General features: G+C 33.7%; 1 protein-coding gene and 1 non-coding gene across 3 annotated transcripts in view; both read right to left on the bottom strand.

The window, feature by feature from the left end:
• SPAG16 (sperm associated antigen 16) overlaps window positions 1-27,864 on the bottom strand; it is a 1,014,588-nt gene that overhangs the window by 121,937 nt on the left and 864,787 nt on the right. The gene's annotated exons all lie outside the window — the stretch shown is intronic.
• On the bottom strand, window positions 14,940-15,043 carry LOC112849177 (small nucleolar RNA U13). The gene has a single exon (XR_003222602.1). It is a non-coding gene; the product is annotated as a small nucleolar RNA U13 (small nucleolar RNA).

Genomic DNA, 27,864 nt, shown 5'->3' with positions numbered 1-27,864 from the left:
GGAATAATGAAAAACTTTTGAAAATAGCTAATATTTATGGAACTCTTACACGCCAAAGCTGTGACCTGCCTTATTTAAGCTTTACAACAAGGTTAAGTTTGGCTTAACATTTCTCAATTTTACTAAAAATAAAATGACATTTTAGAGAAGTTTTCCCAAATATATCCAAATAAATAAAATGTAATTGAATTCTGGGAATCCTTTGACAGATGATAAGAGAAAGATCTAGGAGAAAGAAGCCCTTAAAATTACATAACAAGTGATTTAAAATTCACAAAGTTTTTTTCTTTTTTCAGGAATGCACATACTACTCTTAGTTTGTATAGCAAGTGTATATTGCACCATTCACAAATATTAGTGGTGATTCATTTTCTTGAGGATGACACTAATGTAGACATGTGATAGATTCAATTTACTTAAAGTAAATATTTGGTTTGACTTATCTTTTTTTAAAATATATTTTGTTTAGTTAAAAACATTTTAACAACAGTTTAGTCATTTAAAATTATGTAGTAAGATATTTATAGGTAGTTTTATTTGTTTGTTTTCTGTAATCATGGTTTTTTATACTAAGTGATTTTTTTTTTTTTTTGGAAAAAAAGAAAAAAAAAAGGTTGCTTCCATTTTCCACTTCACTTTGACAGTGATTAGCCCTGACTTGAATGCTTTGTCAGCAGGATCTGTCCCAACAGAAACGAAATGAGGTAATTTGCCTGAAAGCAAGAAATGCAAAGACCGTACAGAAATAGGGTCCTAATTATATTCCACTGTAGAAAACCTTTTGGTTAGAGTAACTGAATGATACTTCTGAAAAATAAGTATAAATCACTTTTATTGTAAGGATAGATTGCTGTTCAAGTCAAATAATAACCCAATGTCTTGGGCTGTCCATACATAAGGTGATAAAAGATCATTAGTGTGGATGATCAAATTTCTAGAAATCAAATCAATGCAGCTCACTAGGCTAGGACACATGGAGGGAGGCCAGTATATAGATTTCTGTCCATGAGAATTGAGACTTATAAGAGGATTCACCTAACTGGAAATGTCCTAGTCCTACCCTAAACAAATATGAAACGCAGAAACCTACGCTAAAGACTCAAAGGCAGGCCCAAGTACACCTTAAGGATACAACTAAACTTACCCAGGATGAAAATTATTTTCTCCATAGCCATTTGGATTCAAGTTATTAAAAGGATATAATGAGTTATCTTCATCTCTGCATGAAACCAAAGTACACATTAGTGCAGCAGGTGAATTTAGCAAGTGGTATTCAAATGCATAAATCGAGGCAGAATACATTTCTAAAAATCACTAACGTACCCGGGGAGGGCATTTCTTTTGTTTTTAACTTGGAAGCCTCTGACACACAATTTTCAGTTCGGATTTGGGAGATTTATCATAACTGTTAAAAGATATGATTCACATCATTAAACATGATCATTTTCATCATAAAGGAAATGATTCACATACTAAAACCCATGCAAAATATTTTTTTCTTTGAATAATTTAACTTATTAGTATGGAAATACTTTTATTCTTGAAAGTTTATAATTCTTAATTTTTAAATGTACACCATTGGTATTAATCTTTCTTGTGATAATTTCTGTTTCATTCTTTTTAATTAAGAAAAAAAGAAGAGGTATGTGAGGGCAGTTTTCACACTATCTATAAGTACACTATGTAGACTGAGAAGTAGAGTTGTGTATTTCAAGATGTCATTATTTCTTGGAGAAAATCACATCTGAACCTATTAATTAAAGGGAAACTTTTAGAAAGATAAATTAACTGAAGATGGCTAAGGAAATGGTTTGAGAATGTATTCAAGATTGGTTACCCTGGTCTGATATTACATACTTTCTTTTCCAATTAAGGGGAGCTTGGAGAAGGAGGGTATTTAGAATCCCTTAGGGATTGCTTATTGTGGGTAGGATGCAAAAATATATATACTTAAGAAATGCTAGTTGGAAAAGGGTATTTCATTAGAGAATGAAATAAGTTTAGAATTAAAAAAAAAACATATTCCTCAAGGTATGGATATGAACAAAAAATTGGTTGTATAATAGAGCATGCATTGATTAAGTAGTTATCACACAGATTCACCAGTCATAAAATGTCCTGCCTACTTTCTCTTCTTGGATGCCAACTGCATGACTCGGCAGAAAGTGATGATGAAAACAGAGATTCTGATCTCATAAATGCAGTGAAGTGGTAGACCAGAGCACTATCTAGCATGGACATGAACTACCTCTTAATGCTAGATCTGGATGCCATCTTTTTATCCTCAACCTCACAAGTCAATTAGCCTGATTTCACTAAACCCTGTATAGAGAGCACTGAGACCATGACTACAGATCTAGAACTCACAGAGGAATATGGGCACAAGCATTAGTCTGCAATACACCAAGCATTCTCCTTCCTGTGAGATAATAAAATTAAGTCTGTATTAGAACAGTCATTAATGTTGGTTACATACTCAAGATCTAGCTAGATTTGTAGTTTGGCATCAGACGAGCACCTTGGGAAAGACAGTAATATTAGACATCAGCATTACTATGTTTCATTTGACAAACTCCCTTTAGGAAAGGGAGATGTATATGCAGGTATAAAGCAGGCTGTTTACAGCCATATAAGGGTGGAATATATATAGCCAAACATCAGGATTTCAGTGGAGTTCCTGTGACTATGTCCACGATTTGCTGATGACTCAGATTGGGTATCAGCCATAGTCACTGTTGATAGATGACAAGTGAGCAGTAGCAAATTTTGAGTTCAAGGAGACAGGTGATTACAACTTGTCCTAGAGCTAGGTTCTTCCAGAAGTTTAGTTGACATTTCACTGGAAACAATTTAAGCTAATATCTATGAAAATTGGACTTTTTAATTTCTACACACACTGATTTTTCAAGTACGTGACTCAAATCTACTTTCAAAATGTAATTTTCTATTGGTGTTGATGCTTTCATTGAGATGCACTAATACGAATGCATTCGATTGTAATGATTAGACAGAAAATCAATATTCTAATATATTAGGATTAAAAATAATTCTACCTCAAGTAGATGAATAGATGAAAAGTACTGCAGTCTCGGTAAGCCCATACCCAATTATAGTCTGATCAAGACATGCTGGCAAAAAATACCACTCTGAGAGAATTGATTCCTTTTAAAAAGATTTAATCTTTTTGGATTCATTTAACTGAGAAACATCACTCTTTAAAATGTGAATATATGAAATACAATAATAAATCTGCGAACTGTCAGCATATATTTTATTTCATGATGCCATTCCTATAATGCGATACAGAAAGAAATCACTGATAAGTTCTTATAATAGAGAAAAGATAAAATAAACAGAATGTGAAGAGTAGAGTTATTTTTACTTTCAGATACTTTCAGCGCATATACGGATGGAGCTCAATAATCATTCAAAGTCAACATTTCGATGAATACCACAATATGAAGTGGTTTAGAAGGTAACAGCAGACCATGCAATGTGCTGGAATTGCTAAATATGTAAGGAGGAAAGACATGAAAAACTAAGATTTTATTTTTGTGGGTGTAATAGTGGGATTTGGGAAATCTTGTATCAAAATTAATATGTGACTAAAAACATGCTTTGCAAAGGGCTTTATTTATTAATCACTAAGTTCATCTTTCTAGCTTAATTCATAGCTAATTCAGTAACTCTAAAATAATTAGAAAATACAATCTTTCAAGGCAGTTATAACTCAACTTAAGAGACAAGGGAGATGGCATTCAATAAGGTGATCTACCATTAGCCTATTATGGGGAGCACTAATACTTTCACAGGTGCATCAATCATTTTTAATGTTCTAAAGCATTCAGCCAAGGAACATTAGAACAAGTCACCACTATTATTTAAAAAAAAAAACACTCTATTTAGTCCTTTTATAGTATTATTTGAGTTGTTATGTGGATTTTGGAGAAATAAATTAAATAAGCACTAGCATAAACATTTTGAGATCACTGGATATTCTTTGATAAAGAATTATTTGGTAATGAATTTGGACTAGATTAGAGGTACCAACAGACTTTCTTATCCAATGAGGGCATCAGTCACATTCAACCTAATAAATATTTGGCTGGATTTAAAAATTTCTGCTTCTACAGACCTCAACAGAGCATGATCCACAACCCTTTGGGGAAGAAAACTCTTCGCTCACTCTTCCTTTATGTTAATTAGTACTACACCCACCTCCAAAGGAATATGGACTTTAAAAAAAAATTCAGCTTTATTGAGGTATAATTGAAAAATAAAATTTAATATATTTAAAGTGTATATTGTAGTGACTTGATATACCTATACATGTGAAAGGATTTCTCCATCTAGTTAATCAACACATCTATCACCTACCTACCTACCTACCTACCTTATTTATTTATTTATTTATTTATTTATTTAGGTGAAAACATTTAAGTTCTACTTTTCCAGCATATTTCCACTATATAATATAGTATTATCAACTGTAGCTGCTATGTTTTACATTAGATCCTCAGACCTTATTCATCTTAAGCTGAAAGTTTGTACCACTCTTTTTTCAAGATTGCTTTGGTTATTTGGGGTCTTTTGTTGTTCCATACTAATTTTAGGATTATTTTCCCTTTTCTGTGGAAAATGTCATTAAAATTTTGATAGAGATTGAATTGAAACTGCAGGCTGTTTGTAGTAGTACTTAACAATATTAACTCTTCTGGTCCAAGAGTATAAATTATCTTTCCATTTATTTGTGTCTTCTTCGATTTCTTTCATCAACATCTTACAGGTTTCAGAAAATAGATCTTTCACCTCTTTGGTTAAATTTATTGCTAGTATTTAATTCTTTTTTATGCAATTATAAATGGGATTATTTTCTTAATTTCTCTAATAGCTCATTGTAAGTGTGTATAAATGCAACTTATTTTTGTACATTGATTTTGTATCTTGCAACTTTACTGAATTCGTTTATTACTTCTAACACTTTTTTGGTGAAGACATTGGGGTTTTCTACATGTAATATAATGCCATATATAAAGAGAGATAGTTTTACTCCCTTTTTTCCCCAATATGGATGTCTTTTATTTCTTCGTCTTACCTAATTTCTCTGGCTAGGACCTTCAATACTATGTTAAATGAAGTGGTGAGGGTGGGTACCCTTGTTTTGTTCCTGATCTTAGAGAAAAAGCTTTCAGCTTTCAACCATTACACATGATGTCAGCTGTAGGTTTATCATACTCTGCTTTCATAATTCAGTCTTGTTAGGCTGTTTTTTTTCAGGAATTTATCCATTTCCTCTAGGTTGTCCAATTTGTTGGTATACAATTATTCATAATAGATTCTTTTCTTGTTTTGTTTTGCTTGTAAACATCTTATTTTACATTTTATTTATTTTGAGGGAATGAGAGAGAGAGAGACAGTGGGAGGGACAGAGGGAGAGAGAGAGCATCACAAGCAGGCTCCATGGTTTTAGCATGGAGCCTGACTTGGGGCTCAAATACACAAACCATGAGATCATGACCTGAGCTGCAATCAAGAGTTGGATGCTCAAGTGGCTGAGGCACCCACACACACCCCTTCATAGTAGATTCTTATGATCTTTTGTATTTGCATGATATCAGCTGTAATATCTCTTATTTCTAATTTTATTTATTTGAGTCCTGTCTCTTTTTTTTCTTGGTAAGTCTAGCTACACATGTTTACAAGCTCCTTCCAGGGAGACAGGGTGACCTGTAGTGCCAGAGGGAGAATACGGAGATGGCATTCTCAGTTTTGAAATATGCAAATAGGCCTCTTTGGGAGAAAATCTGGGACACAGGCATTTCTTTCCTCCTCCTCTGTGCTGAGCCCTGTAGAGATGGCCACAGCATGTCCTGGTAAGACTAATGTTACAGTCTTATGGCTTTCATGGACATAAGCCTTGTTGGCTTTCAGAGTTGAGTGTTTTGGTTGCCCATCCCTCAGGTGAAAGTCTTAAAAGTTGGGGTGCTAGATGTGGGGTCCAAACCTTTCAGATATCAGAGAAGCTGGGAGCTGTGAGTTCCTTTTTGATTTTATGTTGCTGTGCTAGGGGGTATGGTTTATGGTAAGAATGCATTTCAGTCTTTCTTACCTGCTTGTGGTTATTTGGTCATTAGCTTAATGTATAGGAATCACTCAGCTAGGTTTTGGATTTTTTTCAGAGGGAATTGCTGTGTGTGCAGCTGTAGTTTTGGTGTGTCTGGAAGGAAGTGAGTTCAGGAGCCTGCTAAAGTCACTATTGTACATTAAAATGCAAAATGCTCTTTTTTTTTTTTTTTTAAAGTAGACAAAAGCAAAAGGATCAGAGTGCTCCTAAGAGTCTGTGGCTGTGTGCTAAGTGCTGGGGAGTTAAAGAAACATAAAACAGAGACCCCATCCTCAAGGTGTGTATTATTTAATACATACACAGTCTGGTAATTAGAATCAATACTTAACATCCCAGACCATATAACAGAGTGCTAGATGTGGTGTACAGACTTCAGTGCTGTGGAAAAGTCACAGGAAAAAGGAATCAAATTAAAGGCAAACTTCAGAGATAAGTTAATTAAACTGGGTTTTGGAGGACTGATAAAATTCATCAAAACAAAGGGGAGAAGAAAAAAGCAATATGACATAAAATAATGAGGCCTTATTAGTGACATGGAAAGGCCTTTTGGTGTTCTGATGCATGGAGCAGACTCTTTCAGGGGACATCCACTACCAGATATAACCCCAGAAGAAAGGAGGTTGCTATATATATGAAGCTATGGACATTCATTAATATCCCTATGTATATATGTATGGTGTTTATTGCTACATGTCTGTAGGTCTCCTTACTGATGAGCTCAAATCAATAAAATACATTTTGAGTATTAATCATTGTTTTCATAACAACATTGTAATGAATGATTCTAATGTGTTTTATTTAATAAATTATAGATTTTATTGCTCCCTTTTTTGCATTAGTTTTTTGTTTATAATATTAATTTCTTAATGTCATATTTTTTTAAATTAAATTCAGAGTGCTATTGTACAAATAGGCAGCATTGGAATTATCACAAATGAGAGAGAAATTGACTAAATATCTTTATTCTTAGTGCCACAGTGGTATATGAGTACTTAAAGCAATTTGCTCATTAAACAGAAACTACTGGAGCAGCAAAAATCCTGCCAATATCAGCAGAAACTATTAGTTTGGAATGTAACCTTTCCTCTCAATTTTAGCTAAAGTGTCAAACATTTTTTTTTTTAAAGCTAATTTTACATGTTTTAAAAGTGGTTAAGAACATTATCTCAGAGTTTATCCTGCTCCACAACTTAGCATATTTTCCTTGGTTTACTCATCTGTAAAATGGAGATAGTAAAAGCACCAAACTTAAAAGTTTTTGTGACAATTAAAGGAGCTAAAATATGTAATGTATTTAGAAGTGGCTGATGTATTTTAAAGGAGTGAAAATATATAAGTTGTTATAGAGTGCTAATTTGTGGCAGGCATATATTTATCACCCTATAAGTGTTTGCTATTTTTTGTTGTTGCTATTATTAAGCCATAAATTAACAAGAAAAAAAGAGTCCTTACACTTTCAAGAAAAATGATTCATACATATAATTATGATAATAATGCAACAAAATAACTTATGTAGGTAAGACAAACAAATTATCCAGTTAGGAAACCAGAGTAAAATCAATTTACTGACAGAAGACTGGTAATCACTGGAATCATTAATAATAATTAATAATCACCCAGCATATATTTTTGTGCTTTTTCTAAACTGTATATTTTTTTCCATACCACAAATATTTTAGAATATTGGTTGCTGTTGTCTATATATCTCGTACTGAGTTACTGAGTCAGTATCTGATGTAGATAATAACTCCTATCATTATTTCATCAGAACCTGCTGTGATCCTTTTTGTGTCCTCTCAAATAATCTGTCAGTCCATGCAGACTTTTTTCAATCTACTTAGAAAATCCATTATGCCACCATATATAATATATCAAGTTGAAGTGGCCTGCATTATGTCTCATGTAGAATTTTGGAGTAGATATTATGAGACTTGAATTTTAGTTCCAACTCTGCCACTAATTATTCTTTAGATTTTAACCTAGGCATTTAAATTGGATTCACATTTGGCCTTCATATCATGAGGTGATAGCCTACAAGAGTTCTGTGATCCTTTTCAGCTCTAAAATGTTGAAGCTAAGTTTGTAGAAAAAATAAATATGAGAATTAAACAATTATCTCTCTTTAAGTCCTTAGTCAAAATGAAGAATATAGCTGGTAAACCACTTCCTGTTAGATAAGTAGCCAGGGCAACTTGGAAACCACACAATTACAATATAAAAGCTCCTCTGCATTTAGAAGAAATGAACAACATAATGTCTAAACATGAACATTTTGTAAAATACATTAACTTCATGGAATATTAAATTAACAGAATAAAAAATTAGAAACAAAACCCACTGGTATTCATTTGTGTATGGTCTAAGAAAGTGGTCCAGTTTTATTCTTTTGCATGTTGCTGTACAGTTTTCCCACTACCACTTATTGAAGAGACTGTCTTTTTTTCTATTGGATATTCTTTCCTGCTTTGTTAAAGATTAGTTTACCATATAATTGTGGATCCATGTCTGCATTTTCTTTTCTGCTTCATTGATTGATGTGCGTGTTTTTGTGCCAGTCTGATACTGTCTTGATGAGTACAGCTTTGTAAGATAGCTTGGGCTCCAGAATTGTGATGCCTCCAGCTTTGGTTTGGTGTCTCAGTATTGCTTTGGCTATTTGGGGTCTTTTGTGGTACCATAAAAATTTAGAATTATTTTCTATAGCTCTTAAAAATGCTGGTGGTATTTTGATAGAGATTACATTAAATGTATAGATTGCTTTGGGTAGTATACATATTTTAACAATATTTATTTTTCCAATCCATGAGCATGGAATGTTTCTTCCATTTCTTTGTGACACCTTCAATTTCTTTTATAAGTTTTCTATAGTTCTTTTTTCTCCTGGTTAGGTTTATTCCTGGGTATCTTATGGTTTTTGGTACAGTTGTAAATAGGATCAGTTCCTTGATTTCTCTTTCTGCTCTTTTATTATTGGTGTATAGACAGGCAATGGATTTCTGTACATTGATTTTATAGCCTGCAACTTTACTGAATTTATGTATCAGTTCTAGCAATTTTTTGGTGGAGTCTTTTGGATTTTATACAGAGTATCATGTTATCTGCAAATAGTGAAAGTTTAACTTCTTCCTTCCTGATTTGGATGCTTTTTATTTCTTTGTCTGATTTTTGAGGCTAGGACGTCCAGTACCATGTTAAATAGCAATAGTGAGAGTGGACATCCCTGTCTTGTTCCTCACTGTAGTGGAAATGCTCTCAGTTTTCCCTCGTTCAAGATGATATTAGCTGTGGGTCTTTTGTATATGGACTTTGTGATGTTGAGGTATAGTTACTCTATCCCTACTTTGTTGAAGGTATTTATCCCTCAACAACAAATGGATGCAGTGTTTTGTCACATGTGTTTTCTGCATCTATTGAGGAATCATATGGCTCTTATCCTTTCTTTTATTAATGTAAAGTATCACATTGATTTGAGAATATTGAACCACCTCATCAGCCCAGGAATAAATCCTAATTGATCATGGTGAGTGATTCTTTTAATGTACTGTTGGATTTAATTTGCTAGTATCTTGTTGAGAATTTTTGCATCTATGTTCATCAGGGGTATTGACTTGTAAATCTCCTTTTTACTGGGTTCTTTGTCTGGTTTTGGAATCAAGGTAATGCTAGACTCATAGAATAAGTTTGGAAGTTTACCTTCCATTTCTATATTTTTGGAACAGTTTGCAAAGCATAGATATTAACTCTTCTTTAAATGTCTGGTAGAATTCCCCTGGGAAGCCATCTGGCCCTGGATTTTTATCTGTTGGAAGAATTTTGATTATTGATTCAATTTCTTTGTTGGTTATGGGTCTGTTCAGATTTTCTATTTCTTCCTGTTTCAGTTTTGGTAGTTTGTATGTTTCTAGGAATTTATCCATTTATTCCAGATTACCCAATTTGTTGCCATACAATTTTCATAATGTTCTCTCAAGATTGTATTTCTGTGGTGTGGGTTGTGATCTCTCCTCTTTCATTCATGATGTTTTTTATTTGGGTCCTTTCTCTGACTAGGGGATCATCAATTTTATTAATTCTTTAAGAGAACCAGCTCTTAGTTTCATTGATCTGCCTTACTGGGTTTTGTTTGTTTGTTTCTATGTCATTTATTTCTGCTCTAATTTTTATTATTTCCCTTCTTCTCCTAGGTTTAGGCTTTATTTGCTGTTCCTTTTCTAGCTCCTTTAAGTATAAGTTAGGTTGTGTATTTGAGAGCTTTCTTGCTTCTTGAGGTAAGACTGTATTGCTATATATATCCTCCTTGCTGCACCCCAAAGGTTCTGGACTGTAGTGTTTTAATTTTAATTTGCTTCCATATATTTTTTTTATTTCTTCTTTATTTTCCTGGTTAACCCATTCAATCTTTAGTAGAATGCTCTTTGACCTCCATGTATTTTTGGTCTTTTCAAAATTTTTCTTGTGGTTGACTTCAAGTTTCATAGAATTGTTGAAAATATACATGGTATGATCTCAATCTTTTTGTATTTGTTGAGGGCTCATGTGTGATCCAGTACATGATCTATTTTGGAGAATGCCCCACGTGCACTCAAAAAGAATGTGTATTCTGCTGCTTTAGGATGAAACATTCTGAATATATCTGTTAGGTAATCTGATCCAGTGTGTCATTCGAAACCATTGTTACCTTTTGGTTTTCTGCTTAGATAATCTGTCCATTGTTGTAAATGAGGTGTCAAGGTCTCCTACTAGTATTATATTGTTATCAATGAGTTTCTTTATGTTTGTTATTACTTGATTTATATATTTGGGTATTTCCAAGTTAGGGCATAAATATTTAAAATTGTTAGATCTTCTTGTTGGATAGATCCCCTTATTATGATATAGTACCCTTTTTTATCTCTTGTTAAAGTCTTTGGTTTAAAATCTAGTTTGTCTGATATAAGTATGGCTACTCCAGCTTTCTTTTGATGTCTATATCATGATAGATGGTTCTCCATCGCCTCACTTTCAATCTTCAGGTATCTCTAGGTCTAAAATGAGTCTCTTCTAGGCAGCGTATAGATGGGTATTTTTTTTTTTTATCTATTCTGATGTCCTATGTCATTTAATTGGAGAATTTAGTCCATTCACATTCAGAGTTATTATTGACAGATATGAATTTAGTCCCATTGTATTACCTATAAAAAGTCAGTGCTTCTGGAGATTTTCTCTGTTCCTTACTTGTCTTTGTTGCTTTTGGTTTTTCTTTCCCACTCAAATAATCTCCTTTAATATTCATACAGGGCTGGTTTAGGTGTCACAAACTCTACTTTATGTTTGTCTAGGAAACTCTTTATCTCTCCTTCTATTCTGAATGACAACCTTGTTGGATAAAGTATTTTTGGCTGTATATTTTTCCCACTTAGCACATTGAATAATCATGCCACTCCCTTCTGGCCTGCCAGGTTTCTGTGGAGAGATGTTCTGTAATGTGATTTGTCTTCCCTTGCAGTTTAGAGATTCTTTCCTTTGCTTCTTTCAGGATTTTTTCCTTATCTCTGTATTTTGCAATGATATGTTTTGATGTAGGCCAACTTTTGTTGATCAATTTTGAGGGGAGTTCTTTGTGCCTCCTGGATTTGGATATCTGTTTCCTTCCCAGATTAGGAAAATTTTCAGCTTTAATTTATTCAAACAAACCGTCTGCCCCTTTTCCCTCTCTTTTTCCTCTGGGATTCCTATGATACAAATGTTATTATGCTTTATGGAGTTGCTGAGTTCTCTAAGTCTACATTAGTCATCCAATATTTTTCTTTCCCTCTTCTTTTTAACTTCATTATTTTCCATAATTTTATCTTCTATATCACTTATTCATTCTGCTTCTCCCATCCATGTAGTCATTACATTCAGTTGTTTTTGCATCTTGGTTAAAGTATTTTTTTTTTTATTTTGAGCTGACTAGTTTTTAGGTCCTTTGCCTCTGTGGTGAGGGACTTCCTGGCATCTTCTATGCCTTTCACAAGCCCAGCTAGTATCTTTATAATTATTGTTTTAAATTCTGGCTCAGACATATTACTTATATCTGTTTTGATTTGCTCCCTGGCTGTAACCTCTTCTTGTTCTTTAATTCCTCTGTCTTGGCATTTTATCCAGGTCTCTGTCTTTGTGTGTTAGGAAAGCCTGTGCCTGGTCCTATTTCCACTAGAGCATTCTATGATCAGCAGACCTGGTGTATGCAAGGGTTTGTACTGGTTTTTGGGGGAGGTGCCTGCTCTTGTCTGGCTCCAATCACACATCCCAAATAAAAAAGGCACCTGCAGAGTGCATGGGGGTGGGGCTTGGTGTAAGAGGCTCAAACCTACACTGTGTGTGCTATGTGGATCACTTAAGTGTGTCCTTGCTGATGGGAGGGGTGAAATATTGCGATGGCCTGCTCTGGTCCCCAGAGATAGGAGTTCATGCCTGCCATTATTCAGGAAGCACTCATAGAAGAGTGAATAACCTCTCTTCTTGTGTCCCAGGCTTACATCAGATCTCTGTTCTCACCCTATCAATGTCCAAGCTGTCTCTCCTCCTGGCAGTTCAGTAATCCTGTGTTTTATCTCAGGTACATGGCTGGGTTTCAAAACCAAATTTCAGGGACCTGGCATGATGGGGACCCACACTTATCCTCTATGGAGGGTCTTGCCACACTGTGTCTGGTGCCAGTTTGTCCAAGAAAAGCAGTTACACAACTGCACAGGGGCTTGGATTTTATGGTAAAGCATAGCAAAAAGCTGGTGTCCAGGTTATCTGTCCTCAGCAGGTGTCTCTACTTCTATGTTTATGAATGTGGGAGCTCACTGGGGCCTGCTGACTCTTTTGTCCCCAAGAGGCAATGTCACCTCTCCCAAATGCAGTCCAAGAAGGGGAACTTCTCTTCTAGTGCGACTCAGGGAATCCTCAGAGTATGCTATCCTCTCCCGGGCCTCTGCCCTCCTCCATGGGAGCACCAATGAGCCTGCCAGGCTTGACCCTGGCAATGGTGCTAACTTCAAAAACTTCAAACTTCCAGCTCTGCAGCTTGTAAAAATGCAATAATCATCCCGTCTTGTTTTCCAGTCAATGGTTTTGGCAAAGTGTTTTTCTTGTGCGATCTCCTGCATGCTGCTTTCCCTCTCTCCCCTCTCTCTCCTTTCTGTGATCAGGGCTCCCTCCTCTCCATAGCACCTATGATTATTTCCTCCCCCAAGTCATGTCTCTGTACCTCCTACATTCCATGATGTGGCCCCTTTTCTCCCTCTAGTTGTGCAATTTGTCCTCCCAGTCCTCAGATTTCCTGCTTGTTCAGAATGATTTGATAATTATCTAGCTGTATTCAAATGAAGAGGCAAACATAAAGTCCTACTATTCCATCACCTTAACTCCACCTAGCCTTATATCCTTTCTTCTATTCATTTTAAGTTTAATTCTCATGTCTTCTGGATTCTTAAAGTGAAAGCTGGGGTTGTTAATTTGAGCCATTTTTGTCTTTTGTAATATCATTTTGTGCTATAAATTCCTCTCAAAGTCTGCTTTAGTGGCATCCAATAGCTTTTGATATGTTTGTTTTTCACTGTCATTCATTTCAAAGTACTTTATTATTTCCCTTTTGGATTCCTTGAACCATGGATTATTTGCCTTCCAAATATTTGGGAACTGAATGAGTCATAATTTAAAATCCATTTCAGTCAGTGAAATACTTTGTATGACTTGAATCATTTAAAAATCATTGAGATTTGGAGAGCCAGGGTGGCTCTGCTGGTTGAGCATCTGACTATAGATTTCATTTCAGGTCATGAACTCGTGGTGATGAGATGGAGTCCTACTTTAGGCTCCGTGCTGGGTGTGGGGCCTTCTTGGGATTCTCTCTCCCTTTCTCTCTGCCCCTCCTCTGCTCATGCACACACACACACTCTCTCTTTCGAATAAAATAAGGTAAATTAAAATAGAATAAATAAAATCATTGAAACTTATTTTTGTTGCCCAAGATGTGATCTATCTTAGTACATGCTTCATCTACACTTGAAATGAATATGGATTATGCTGTTTAGAGTTTGAGTATTCTGTAAAGATCAATTGGGTCAAGTGGGTTGATACCGTTCAGGTCTCCTATGTCTTTATTGTGTTTCTATCTGGCAATTCTGGTTCTGTTAGTTATTCAGAAAAGCATATTTATCTTTCCAAATATAATTGTGGATTTATATTTATCAGCTTTTGCACCATGTATTTTGAAGCTATATGATTCAGTTTAAAAACATTTCGGATTATAATGTTTTTTAAAAATTACTTACTAACAGACTTTTAGTTAACATAAACTTTTAGTTTATTTGTTAACATTATTATAAAATGACATGATGCTATATTTTGAGAGCTACTTTGTCTGACATTAATGTTACCAGCATTCTTTTGATTAGTGTTAGCATGGTTTATCCTTTTCCAACTATTTACTTTTAATGATTTGCATCTCTAAGTTTTCTTATACATAGAATATAGTTTTGTCCTTTTTTATTTTTTATTTTTTTCTTTTATTTTTTTAATGTTTATTTATTTTTGACACAGAAAGAGAGAGTGAGAGCATGAGTGGGGGAGGGGCTGAGAGAGAGACACACACAAACACACACACACACACACAGAATCCGAAGCAGGCTCCAGGCTCTGAGCTGTCAGCACAGAGCCTGACACGGGGCTCGAACTCACAGACCGTGAGATCATGACCTGAGCTGAAGTCAGACGCTCAACTGACTGGGCCACCCAGGCGCCCCTAGTTTCGGCCTTTTTTAAATTCAATCTTATAATCACTGATTTTTTTTTTTTTTTTTCACGTCAGATGGGTAATGTGCTGACATTGTAACAAGATATAAGGGTGCCACATATCACACAACAGCATGAACACCCAATCATCACGCTTATGAACTACAAAAGGATCTATAATCACTGATTTTTAATTGTATTGAGACCATTTGTGTTTAATGTGATTATTGATATGTCAGGCTTAAGTCTACAAACTTATTTGCTTTCTATCTTACTATCTGCTTTTCATTCCCCTTGTCATTTTTTTCTTCCTTCTTTTAAATTAAATATCTGTTATGTTTATATTTTATTTCCTTTGCTGGCTTATTCTAAAACTGTTTGTTGTTTTGGGGATGCTTTAGGATTTAACACTTACACATATAGTATAAAAACCTTACAATTCTCTTGGCCTTTACATTATTATTGTCACACATTTTCTTCATATGCATGTTCTGTATCCTACGATACACTGTTTTACTTTGTCCATTAGGTCCTAAAATGGAATACCAAGAAAAAAATCTTACATATTTACTTTATAGTTGCCATTACTGGTGCTATTTCTTTCTTTTTATGTATATATATCCTATCTTCTATCATTTCCATTATGTATAATGGAAAAAGTCATTATTTTGCTTTCAATTTTGAGGATATTTTTTAACACTCTAAAGATGTTTCTCCAGTGTCTCCTCACACCATTTCTGACAATAAGCTTTCTATAATCCTAAATTGTGTTCCCCTTTACATAATATGGGTTTTTTTCTGCTTTAAAATGTTCTCTTTATCAGGAACACTTTGATATGATATGCACTGGTGTAGTTTTGTGTTTGGAGTACACTGATTTGTTGGTCATCATATTTCGAAAATTTTTGGACGTTATTTCCTCAAATATGTTTTGCTTTCCCTACATTTCTTTTAGGGACTCCAAATACATGTACATTATACTACTTGAAAATTGTCTCAGATCTCAATGATGCCTTGGTCAACAAATTCTCTTTTCTGTTTGTGTGTCATTTGGGACAATTCTATTGCTATGTCTTTGGTTTCAATATACTTTTCTTTTGCCACATATAAATTTTCATTAATCCCATCCAGCTGATTTTTCACCTTAGAAATTGTAGTTTTTATATCTAGCATTTTGATTTGGGTCTCTCATAAAACTTCTGTGTATCTGCCTAACATTTTGAACATATGGTTGCACAATAAGTTTTTAATTTCATTAATGTTTATATACTTTTGAAAAAGGGGGAGGGGCTGCAGGAGGGGCAGAGAGAGACGAAGACACAGAATCTGAAGGAGGCTCCAGGCTCTGAGCTCTCAGCACAGAGCCCAATCCAGGGCTCGAACTCATGAGCCATAAGATCATGACTTGAGCCAAAGTCATATGCTCAACCAGCTGAGCCACCCAGGCACCCCTCACAATAGGTTTTTAAATCTCTGCTACTTCTAACATCTGTGTCAGTTCTATGTTGGTTTCAGTTGGTTTTTTTTCCTCCTAATAGTAGGTGTGCTTTTGTGCTTCTTTTTATGTCTGGTTATCTTTGATAAGAAAGCTAGACATTGTGAATATTACCTTCTTAAGTGTTAGACATTAAAATATTCTTGTAAATATTCTTGAGCTTTGTTCTGGGATGTAATTAAGCTACTTGGAAATAATTTAATCTTTTTGGTTCTTGATTTTAATATTTATTAATCTGAATCAGAGCAGCATTTAGTCTAGTTCTAATTATTCCTTACCACTGAAGCAAATCCTCCTAAATGCCCTACTTAATGCTCCATGGATTTTGAGATTTTCCAGTGTGACTGATAGACACAGGTGTTATTAACTCTGTGTGCATATTGGCAACACTTAAATTTTCTCAGACGACTCCTTTGCCTCATATTGTTTCCTCACATGAACTGCTTTCCCAATTCTTTGATGAATGCTTACCCTGTGCAAATTTCTGGGGTTCTCTGTATATCTATCTATGTCCTTTTCAGAACTCTATTCTGTGAATTCTGAAAGCCTTGATATTCCTAAATTCACTTCTATATCCTGACCTTACAGAATTCACCAAGTTCCATCTAGGCTCTTCTTCTTTGAGTTGTGAACTAAAAACTTGCATAAGGTAATAAGTTAATGCAAATGTAGGGATCACTTTGTTTATTATTTCTCTGGGATCACTGTACTTCACTGCTCAATGTCCAGTGTCTTGAAAATGTTTGTGCCATACGTTTTGTCTGTGTGTTGTTGGTGTTGTTATTGTTATTATTTCAGGCAGGAGCATAAATTCAATCACTGTTTCTCTATCTTAGTTGGAAAGGTAAGTCAAATACAACTCTCAAAACAAGAACTATGCAAAAGTGCATAAAATATGATACAGAAAAAAGTAGTGTTTAAATGAATTGCTCACAATAATTCTCATAATCACGGTTCCACACTTGGGTCAAAATGTAGCATTTTCTCACTAGTTGATAAATTTTGTTTCCTAAAGTTTGAAATGACACTGTTTCAAACTTAAATTCTAGGTTAAAACAGAAACATTCAAAGAAATTAAAATAAATTATTTTATTTGAAAAATGGGATTTGTATGTATGAATTTTAGCAAAACCTCAAATAAAGTATGAACTTCGTAGAAAATAATTGAAAGTTGAAAATTTTCATCTTTGCCTCTTTTTGGTTCCTCAATTTATTTATCAAAGAATAAGTTTCACCCAAAGATTGTGCTTCTTAGGAGAATACCAAGTTCTGTAAGTTATTTAGATAATTTTATATTTTCATTACATCTAGAAAAACTGTATCAGTATCACAGTAGCTGATTTTACTGATGCAATCTATCTTTTCTTTAAAATTTATTTTGAGAGAAAGAGGAAAAAAAGGGAGCATGTGTGTGGCTGGTGGTGAGGGGGAGAAGGGAGAGAAAGTCCCAAGCAGGTTCTGCACCAATAGAAAACTGTGAATTTATGATCTGAGCTGAAATCCAGGCAGATGCTTAACGAACTGAGCCATCCAGGTTCCCCACAATCTCTCTATCTTAAGCAAAAGAAGACTGACAGTTACATGCCCTGTCCACATTAAGAAGGGCAAATTGGCAAGCATGGGTTATAATTTAAAAATATATACAGACAGAAATGATACAGTATGATATAAAATTTTCAAAGAAAAGCAAGAAATAATCAGCATGTCTATGAAATACTGTCAGTATTTTAGCATTGTGTATTAAGATCACAAATTTCCTTATTTTCTATGAAATTATTCTCACTGAGTTTCTTTGAAGTGGGATAGATACTCTGAGAATCACATACGTGGTGAAAACTCTTCAAAGTTCAACCTTTAGGCTTGTTAAGCTCAATGAAATTCATATAAAACAAAGTCCTGCTGTTATTTCTCATTTTTTTCAGTCTCCTAGGACTTATTTTAATAAGGTTTCAATATATTGTTTGAAGTAATCATTTTCTTTCAACTCTATAAAGTAACAACTTTCCAACAAACTTCCAAATTTATGAACTTTTGCTCAAACTAATTATTAAAATCAATATAGATATATAACTTGAAATACTTCATATCACAAGGTACCTATCTACAATTAAAAATTATAAAAACAAATTTAGTTATTTTTTCCATGAATAAAAACAAAATACACAGATCTCTTTTTCATCCCTATCATTAGCTCTGGAAAATTTCCTAACTTCATATATCTCAGAGTATCAATTGTTCAAATAATAATAGTTTGGCTGGCTCACAATGTGAAATACTAACTAGTAATTGGTTTTAAACAAACAAAAATGCAGAATTATGCTTCACTTTTCAAATAAAGTTTTTTCTTATATTAAAATGCTATACTTCTACAGCAAATATTTGCTTATTTATTTACATTCTTACTGTCTATAAGGTACTGTGCTCTGTACCATTGATATAGCAGATAAAAAGTTATATCAGGGTAAAAAGTTTGAAGAAGGTTCCTGTACTCATGGAATTTACACTTGTTAGAGAAAATAGCCAATGACTATGATCATCATTGTGATAAGTCCTATGACAGAAATAAAAAGGTACTATAACAGTAAAAATTTTGGTGGGGAGCTACTTTAGATAAAGTGGTCAGAAAATATCTCTTGGATAGTAGGATATTTGATCTAAGACCTGTAGGACTATGGAGTTGATAAGGACTAATCAAAGGATAAACATTCCAGGCTTTCATTGCTGAAGGCAAATGAAAAGTCCTAAGATGTCATAGAATTGAGATCTTCTAGGAACAGAAAGACAACTAGTATTATTGAAGCACAATAACCTGAAAGAGGTTGGTTGCTTGGAGGTAAAGATAAACATGTAGCCAGGAGCTATAACACAGAAGCTCATGTGTACCATTTTGAGACATTTGGTTTTATAAAAAAATATAGTATGTTGTAAGCAGAGAATGACAGAATGCTCAAACTGGCATCCAGGAAAAAATTCATATCCCAAGATACTTCTTCCATTTTATCAACAAATAGGTTTAATATCACACTTGTTATGAAAATCAAAAATACCCCAAAAAGGCTTCATTTTTACTTTTAAAATATGTTAGGATTACGGTCCAATATGAAGTTCTAAACTGTAAAACACTTGAACAAAGACTATGCAAATGAATTAACTGAGCAGTTGTAAGAGGCAGCCAACGTTCAATAACACTATCATTTCAAGTCTAATCTGCCAATTGAATATTTATACAGATCAGTAGACTCCATTGGAAGGTTATTCAATTCAGTACATTTTGCATGCAAGATATTGTACCTGGTGCTCTGAGGGATACTGAAATGAATATGACAGTTCTCATAGGGATTTAGAGACCAATACGGGGTAAAAAAGAAACTAAATATTTGATAATAGTGGACCTGAAAATCAAAAGACATTTTCTTTTCTCTTTTCCAAATTCTATCTCTTGTACTAATTCATTACAGGATCTTGATCAGGAGTGACATCGACCCTTAAACAAACACTTCAGGATAAGCTTCTTTACCAAATGTTAATTTTAAAGCAAATAGAGGATAAGAGATCCCCTCATGATTCAGAGGTCAATATTTGGATTTCTGGTTTCAGCTTAAGTGCTTGAGGTAGACTTTTCTAACAGACTTTCCCTTTGTTGCAATTATTTTCTCTTGAATGAAAAGTTTCTTTTTAGGTACCTAAAAAAAAAGTCCTCTAACAGCTACATGACCTGTATTTTACTACCCTACCCCCTCCAATAAATAGATTAAGGTAATAAAATGGATGCGATAATTCTTATGCCATTACAATTTGTAGTTTGGTGTAGAGTGGATTGAAATAGTTTTTAAAGTCAAATGTATACTAAATTTCCTGCATTAAATACAAACGCATTCTACAGAAAATATAGACATTTAACTAACTAAATAGTAATGTGATTTATTTAAGCAAAACACACACATTAGTGTACACACAGGTGATTATCATTAATTCCAGCCAGTGTAATCATACAAGGAACAGGCACGTGTCTAAAGAGTAAAAGAAATAGTCTAAAACAAAAAAAATTAATTAGTGTGTTTGGAGGGTGGGATCAAACTGCGTAATTTAGTTTTTTCTCTAAAAATATTATTAATGTAATAATGCTTTATAAAAAAATCATATGACTTCACTCCTATGAGGACTTTAAGAGACAAAACAGATGAACATAAGGGAAGGGAAGCAAAAATAATATAAAAACAGGGAGGGGGACAAAACAGAAGAGACTCATAAATATGGAGAACAAACTGAGGGTTGCTGGAGGGGTTGTGGGAGGAGGGAAGGGCTAAATGTAAGGGGCACTAAGGAATCTACTCCCGAAATCATCGTTGCACTATATGCTAACTAATTTGGATGTAAATTAAAAAAAATAAAAAATAAAGCAAGTTAAAAAAATTTTTAAATGTCATTTTTCTTCAGGAAGACCATATTATCCAGTTATTTTTATTATGATATGCTAACTAGTTAGGATATCCATATTTGTTTAAACTGAAACAAGTTTATTGTACTGTATGTATTGCATGGATACCCTAGGAACATAAATGTCCATCATTACAATTCAAAATACAAAGTGGATTTTTAAAATTTCCAAATTATTCCCAAAAGATATCTTATTAAAAAGGCAATTACCAGTGGTTGTATTTGTAACAGCACCATATTTCTTTCTATAAATTAAAAATCTGGCAAATAATTATTAAATGCAACATTTAGGATTGGTTCTATCATTTTAATGACAAGTTACCAAATTGTAGGCACGAAAGTAATAAGTAGAGTTAATGTGTTGGATCACAAATTTCAAAGAAATTGGTAACATTTACATGTAGCACTCTCTTGCTTTAAAAATAAAATTACTGCTGAATAGAATAGGAAAAGAAATTCTATACTGTTCTTGCACTCATGGCATGTATCAGTGCAGAAACTTAGAAGCTAATGGTGTATCTAATGGCACATAATACATAACGAAGAATATACACAAACATACATTCTTCAAACTCTTGCTGCCTTTCCTCATATTAAGCCATAATTTCTCCATTGTTTACTTTTAGAATAAATACAAATGCCACTTATCTATTTTCAGTACCAATGAGACTTCCTTCTTTCCAGGCTCAGGAAGATAAGACATTAAGCCTTGGAATTATATGATTGTTCCTATATCATTTTCCACTAGAATTGCCCTTCCCCTTCTTTTCATCTCCTATCCACACTGTAATATTGTGCCCAAGTATATATATTTTCGTTCATTAAGTGTCCTTGAAAACAGTTAGTAAACTCTTTTCTCTCTTTTATTCTGATGCATGGCTTGAATGTAGAATATTTTGCCTATTATTTAACATTACTGAACACTCATTACAGGCAAACCACTAATACTAAAATAGATAAAACTAAGATACAATAGAGTCCATAATACATCCAGGAGTTGCAGAATTAATTGGACAGGGTGTTAGTGTATAAAACTTAAGTTCTATATTTAGTCAGCAAATATTTATTTAGCAACCACACTGTGCCAGGTTCTGATGTACACACTGCTTAGTATAGATGATAGATAGATAGAAAGATAGATAGATAGATAGATAGATGATAGATAGATAGATATAATTTCTGCCTTCATAAAGATTACAATCTGGCTTTGAATTCAGTCCTGGCTCTACAACTTAAGGACTTTGGGCAGATGTCATTTATTCTCTTTGTACCTTATTTTGCCCAGTTAAAAAAAATCACTGTAATGACATCTTCAAAAATTACTATGAGAATAAAATAATAAATATGAAGGCTATTAGTCCATTTAAAGTGCTAAATAAATTGGCAAGTATTTTTTTAAATCACTTTTGGTATTTCCTTTTAATATTTAAATAACTGAATCTTATTTCTCCAAAAAGACAGTAAGCTTCTTGAATGCAGAACTATTGTTATATGTTTCTTGGTAACCACCACAGTGCTTAGAGTCATTTTTGTTATATAGCAGTTTGCCCAAAAACTATTGTTTAATATAATGTGCTTGATTAAACTATAAAAAGATAACTATTTCTCCCTTACTTCTTTCATAAACATATGCTGAGTGACTAATAATCACTCAGGAGAAAAGACCAAAATAATTTGGATTTTTCTTTTTTATGGGTCATGCACTATAAAAAATGATGAGAAAGATTCAAATGATAGATGACTAATCAATCCCAACAGATACATTAGTACTTTTATGATAATGACTCTAGTTTAAACCAGCACTCATCCTAGTCTATTGCAGGTAAATATGACTACATATGCTTTCAAAACTCAAGAAATCCTTACATAATGGCCCATCAGCAGCTAAGGATATGATTTGAAGCCTCTTTGGTTTTGGTTTTTTCTAAGATTCAGTAGAAGCTATAAAAAGATTGGGTCACATGATTATTTTTCTATATAAGAGAAAACTAGATAATTTATCATTTAATTGAACTCATATTACAAATACATTTTTTTCCATTATTTGCTTAATAGAACTTCAACTAAAATTAGTAGGAGCTGATATGCATTTTGTGGAAAGGAGAAGTAATCTATCTGAGTCGTCTATTGACAGTTCAAAATGACTGAATAGATCTTCTCCAAAAATAGTCTATTGCAACTTGACCAGGAACTCTAAACACTTGCATGCAAATCATTTAATTTCCCTAAGAGTCATATTCTTCTTGTGGACCATATTCTAGATTCAGATGGGCTTAATATATGTTACAGGCAGAGTAAACAAAATAGCTATACTTTTATTCTAATCTTGATTCCTTTTCTGGACTTTCTTTTTTCATTTCCATAGATTTTATATCCTTGTAATTATAAAGGCACTCAGTCAAGGTCTTCAACATTTTTATGATGTGCTTGTGAGTTTAGTTATTTCCTGTTCATTTACCAAATATTTGCAAACCCTAAATATGTACCAAACATTGTGTTAGTTACTAAGGATAGAGTACTCAACAAGATGGACTGAGGCTTGGAACTTACATTATACACAAAGAGAAAGTAAACATGCAAATTAATAAAGGACAATATGATTTTAGATAATGATAATGCTAGGGAAAAAGGCAAATAGCAGGTTAGGCAGTAACTGGTTATGAAAGACTGCTTTAACTAATGTGATCAGAAAAGGCCTCTTTGAGGGAGTGACATTAAAAGGAGAATACAAATGAGGAGAAGGAGTTGTAAAAATCCATTAGAATATCCACAAAAAATAACTCAAAATAGATCATAAACTTAATGTAAAGTTAAAAAATGGAAATTCTAGAATATAACACAGGAGCAAACCTAGGTGACTTTGAGTTTGGTGATGACTTTTAGATACATCACCAAAAGGACTATCCATGTAAGAAAAAATTGATAGGTTGAATTTCATTAAAATGAAAAAAAAAAAAAAAAACCTCTGCTCTGTGAATGGAATTTTAAGGGAATAAAAAAATAAATCACAGTCTGAGAGAAAATACTTGCAAAACTATTACAGAAAGGACTTGTATCCAAACATTACAAAGAACTGAAAAATCAACAGTAAGAACACAAAGAACCTAATTTAAGAAATGGGCAAAAGATCTGCAGAGACCCACCAAGGAAGATATATAGATGACAAAAAGCATATGAAAAGGTGCTCAATATCGATGCCACCAGGAAGTTACAAACAAAACAATGAGATATTATCATGCACCTATTGGACTGGTTAAAATTCACAATGTTGACAACAGCTAATGCTGGTGAAGATGTGGGTGAACCAGAAACTCTCATTCTATGCTGATGGGAATGCCAAACAGTACAGATACTTTAGAAGACATTTTGGCAGTTCTTTATAAAACTAAACATACTCTTACCATATGATCTAGCAATTGTGTTCCTTGGTATGTACCCAAAGGATTTGAAAACTTATGTCTACACAATATCTTGCATATGGATGTTTATAGCAGCTTTATTTATAATTGCCAAAACACAGAAGCAGCTAAGATATCCTTTAATAGGTGAATGGAGAAACAAACTGTGGTACATCCAGAGAAGGAAATGTTATTCAGGAATAAAAAGAAATGAGCTGTTAAGCCATGAAAAGATATGGAAGAACATTAAAGGCATACTACTAAGTGGAAGAAGCTGGTCTCCACAGCCCACATACTATACAATTCCAACTATATGATGCTCTAAAACCACAACTATGGAGATGGTAAAAAGATCAGTGGTTGCCAAAGGCTTGAGAGGAGGCAGGAAAGGATGAATAGGTGAAACACAGGGCAATTTTAGAGCAATGAATCTATTTTATAGTATACTGTTAAGACAGATACATGACATTATGTATAAGTAAAAAAATAAAATAAAATCATACAACAGAAGGAGTGGACTCTAATGCAAACTATGGACTTCAGTTAATGCACCAATATCCGTTTATCAGTTATAACAAACATACTATACTAAAGCAAGATGTTAATAATAGAGGAAACTAAAGGAGGTATGGCGGAAGAGTGGAGGAAGAGGGAATATATGCAAACTCTCTGTGCTTTCCTCCCATTTTTTTTGTAAACCTATCACTGCTCTGAAAAAATCATTGGAAGATCCACGGGCAGGGACAGGGCATTCTAGGCAAAGTGATTAGCAACCACAGCAGAAATACATTTGATATGTGCAAATCAGTGTGACCGAAATGTAGAGGAAGGAGTGGATTGAGATGACATCCATGAGGTAGAAACTCTCATGAAAGTTCTCAGAGGCCACGGAGACATTTTTAATACATTCCAGATACAAGAGAAATTATTCTGGGATTTTATATGGAATACTTGATCTGATTTCCCCCCAAATACATTTGGTTACTAAGAGCATGGATTTCAGGGATATAGTGGGAGGATAGTTAGGGAGAAGACTTAAGCAAAAAGAAAAGTTAGGGGGTGATTTCAAAAGTTCAGTCATGTACACTTCTATAATTTAAATATTTTGCAACTCAGTTTCTTGTTTCTAATTCTGATAAAAGCCACTTTACACTTAATTTTTAAGTAAAGACTTAAAAATGCTGATAAATTGTTCAGGTCTATGAATATTATTACCTTCATTGTACCCAGGATGTCAGTGAAGTAAATATTCCCCAAGTGAATGCAAGTAGTAATCAAATATGTTAAAATACAATTTATAAAATGACCAATTTTGCAAGATGTTGGCACAAATGTCTGTGTTGTTGTTCTCTGTTTTAACTGAACACTGCTTATTTTCACATGCTTTTTTGTTTGCATTACAGAAGTTAAAAATCATTTGGAGAAGTCATCCTGAGGGAATTTAGTTCAAAATTCCCAAATTAACTCTCTTTCCAGGCAAGTACTGAGGAGTTGTCCATATGCTGATGCTAAGCCTGAAAGATCTTGGATTACCCTTAGTTTGTAGCTCTGCAGCTGTAATGCAATTCTGATCTATTTCATAGCTGCTAATGACTCAACACCTGAGACCTTGAAGTATAACAGCCAAGGTTATTTTGCAAAGCAATGCAATAAAATAAAGCAGGATCTCCCATGTATGCAAAAGTACTCTGAAATTGCAAGGCTGATATAAAAACATATGCTTCTATCAAGTGCTTGGAACATAAATGATTTCATTTCTACATAGTCACACATTCACACATATATCATGATATGCAGAATTTATTGTAAACCATGCAAACAATATAAAGAAGGTAATGACAAATGATAAGTAATTAAGAATTCACTAGAGAGGTCAGATAGGGAGATTATGCTGAGTCAGGGAGCTTAAATGCAAATGTGAAATTTATGCATGTGTTGGGCCATTGCACCTGTGCCCTCAGTGAACTATTCGATCAACAAGCACAATTTAACATCAAAACTCTGTTGATTCACAATAGCAGGTCAGAAATGATTACTATAAAAAAAGATTTACACAGTGAAGACTACATTATGTTATTTGATACTTATTAACTGTACTTAACATTGTTTGTTATTATTTAATTATTTATTATAAACAAGTACTTTTGGAATCAGAGAAAATCTTAGGATCAAATAGTTAAACTTGCACCCATTTTAGAGAGGAGGCTAAGAGTAAATAAGGAGACTGAAAGAAAAGAGAAGAAACATAGCCAGTTCAACATAATATATTGTTAAAATTTGGTTAATTTCACAAGGTTCTTTCAAAATTTTACTATCCTTTTAAAAAAAATTTTTTAATGTTTATTTATTTTTGACAGAGAGAGAGAGAGAGAGAGAGAGAGAGAGAGAGAGAGAGAGACAAAGCATGAGCAGGGGAGGGGCAGAGAGACAGGGAGACACAGAATCCAAAGCAGGCTCCAGGCCCTGAGCTGTCAGCAAAGACCCGATGCGGGGCTTGAACTCACAGACAGTGAGATCATGACCTGAGCTGAAGTTGGACGGTCAACCAGCTGAGCCACCCAGGCACCCCAAAATTTTACTATCCTAAGAAAAATTTTGATGACCAGTTTATATATAGCATAGGGACCATAAGAGATTCATTTTGTTCTGTAGCAGCTATCCTTTCTTGGTCAATGAAACAAGAATATCATATTATTAAAATAATACTAAAAGACTACCTTTCTCAAAGTACTTGAAACTTAAAAAAAATTAAGTACACATTAAGGTGAAATCAATTATATTATAAAATCTAGGTAATTCAAAAAAATTCCAAATATGGCACATTTTAAACATAAAAATTCATTCAAGAAATTGACTCCAAAAGTTTTGATTTACCTTTCCTCATTTCTAAAATTTCCCATTTAGATTCTTAGCACATTATATTCTCTCATGGTAAGGATAGTTTGGAGAAGTCTTTCTTGCATAAAGTACATAGGATACTGGAATAAATAAAATCCAGTTAAAAATAAAAAGTTGTTGGAAATAAGGAAAATAACTGAAAATAACATGAAGAAAACCAAAAAAATCTACTTATAGAGATGTTTGTCTCATAATTCAGCATTATGTCTTGGATTAGACAGATCATCTATGTTGCTAACATTTTGTTGTTGTTGTTGTTGATTTTTACATCAAAAATGCATACAGGTCTCTCATAAAACAAGTTATTTGGCATGACTTATAAATGAAGTAACTAGAATATAATCTGCTAAACTCTGGAGTGTACATGTACAAATATATTTATACTCTGATTTTATCTTCAAATTGTTAGAAAAAAGAAAAATGTGATTTAATAAACATATAAATGAAAAAGAAGTTCTGTGAAATATTTGGATTATTACTTTTGTTTGAATAGCAAAAATGATAAGTATTAGGTACCAAATGTTGTGTGGTAAGACGCATTCCAAATTATTAACTGATACTCTCTACCTTTCCACTTCCAGTTCCTATCCACCTTACAATCTCACTCCCTTGAAGATAGACCTTAATTCTCCCATTAGTCCAAGGACTAAATAATTTTCTCTCTCCTTTGGTACCTATAAGCCCCCTAAAATGTGAAAATAACCTCTGGGAAAAGGATGGCGAAGATGCTGAGTGACTAAAATTAACTTCCCTACCTGGTGGCAGGG

This window comes from Puma concolor, chromosome C1 (genome assembly GCF_028749965.1).
Source record: "Puma concolor isolate L17-30 chromosome C1, mPumCon1.1.hap2, whole genome shotgun sequence".
In the NCBI taxonomy this organism is placed as follows: Eukaryota; Metazoa; Chordata; class Mammalia; order Carnivora; family Felidae; genus Puma; species Puma concolor.
This window is presented reverse-complemented; position numbering and strand designations above follow the sequence as displayed.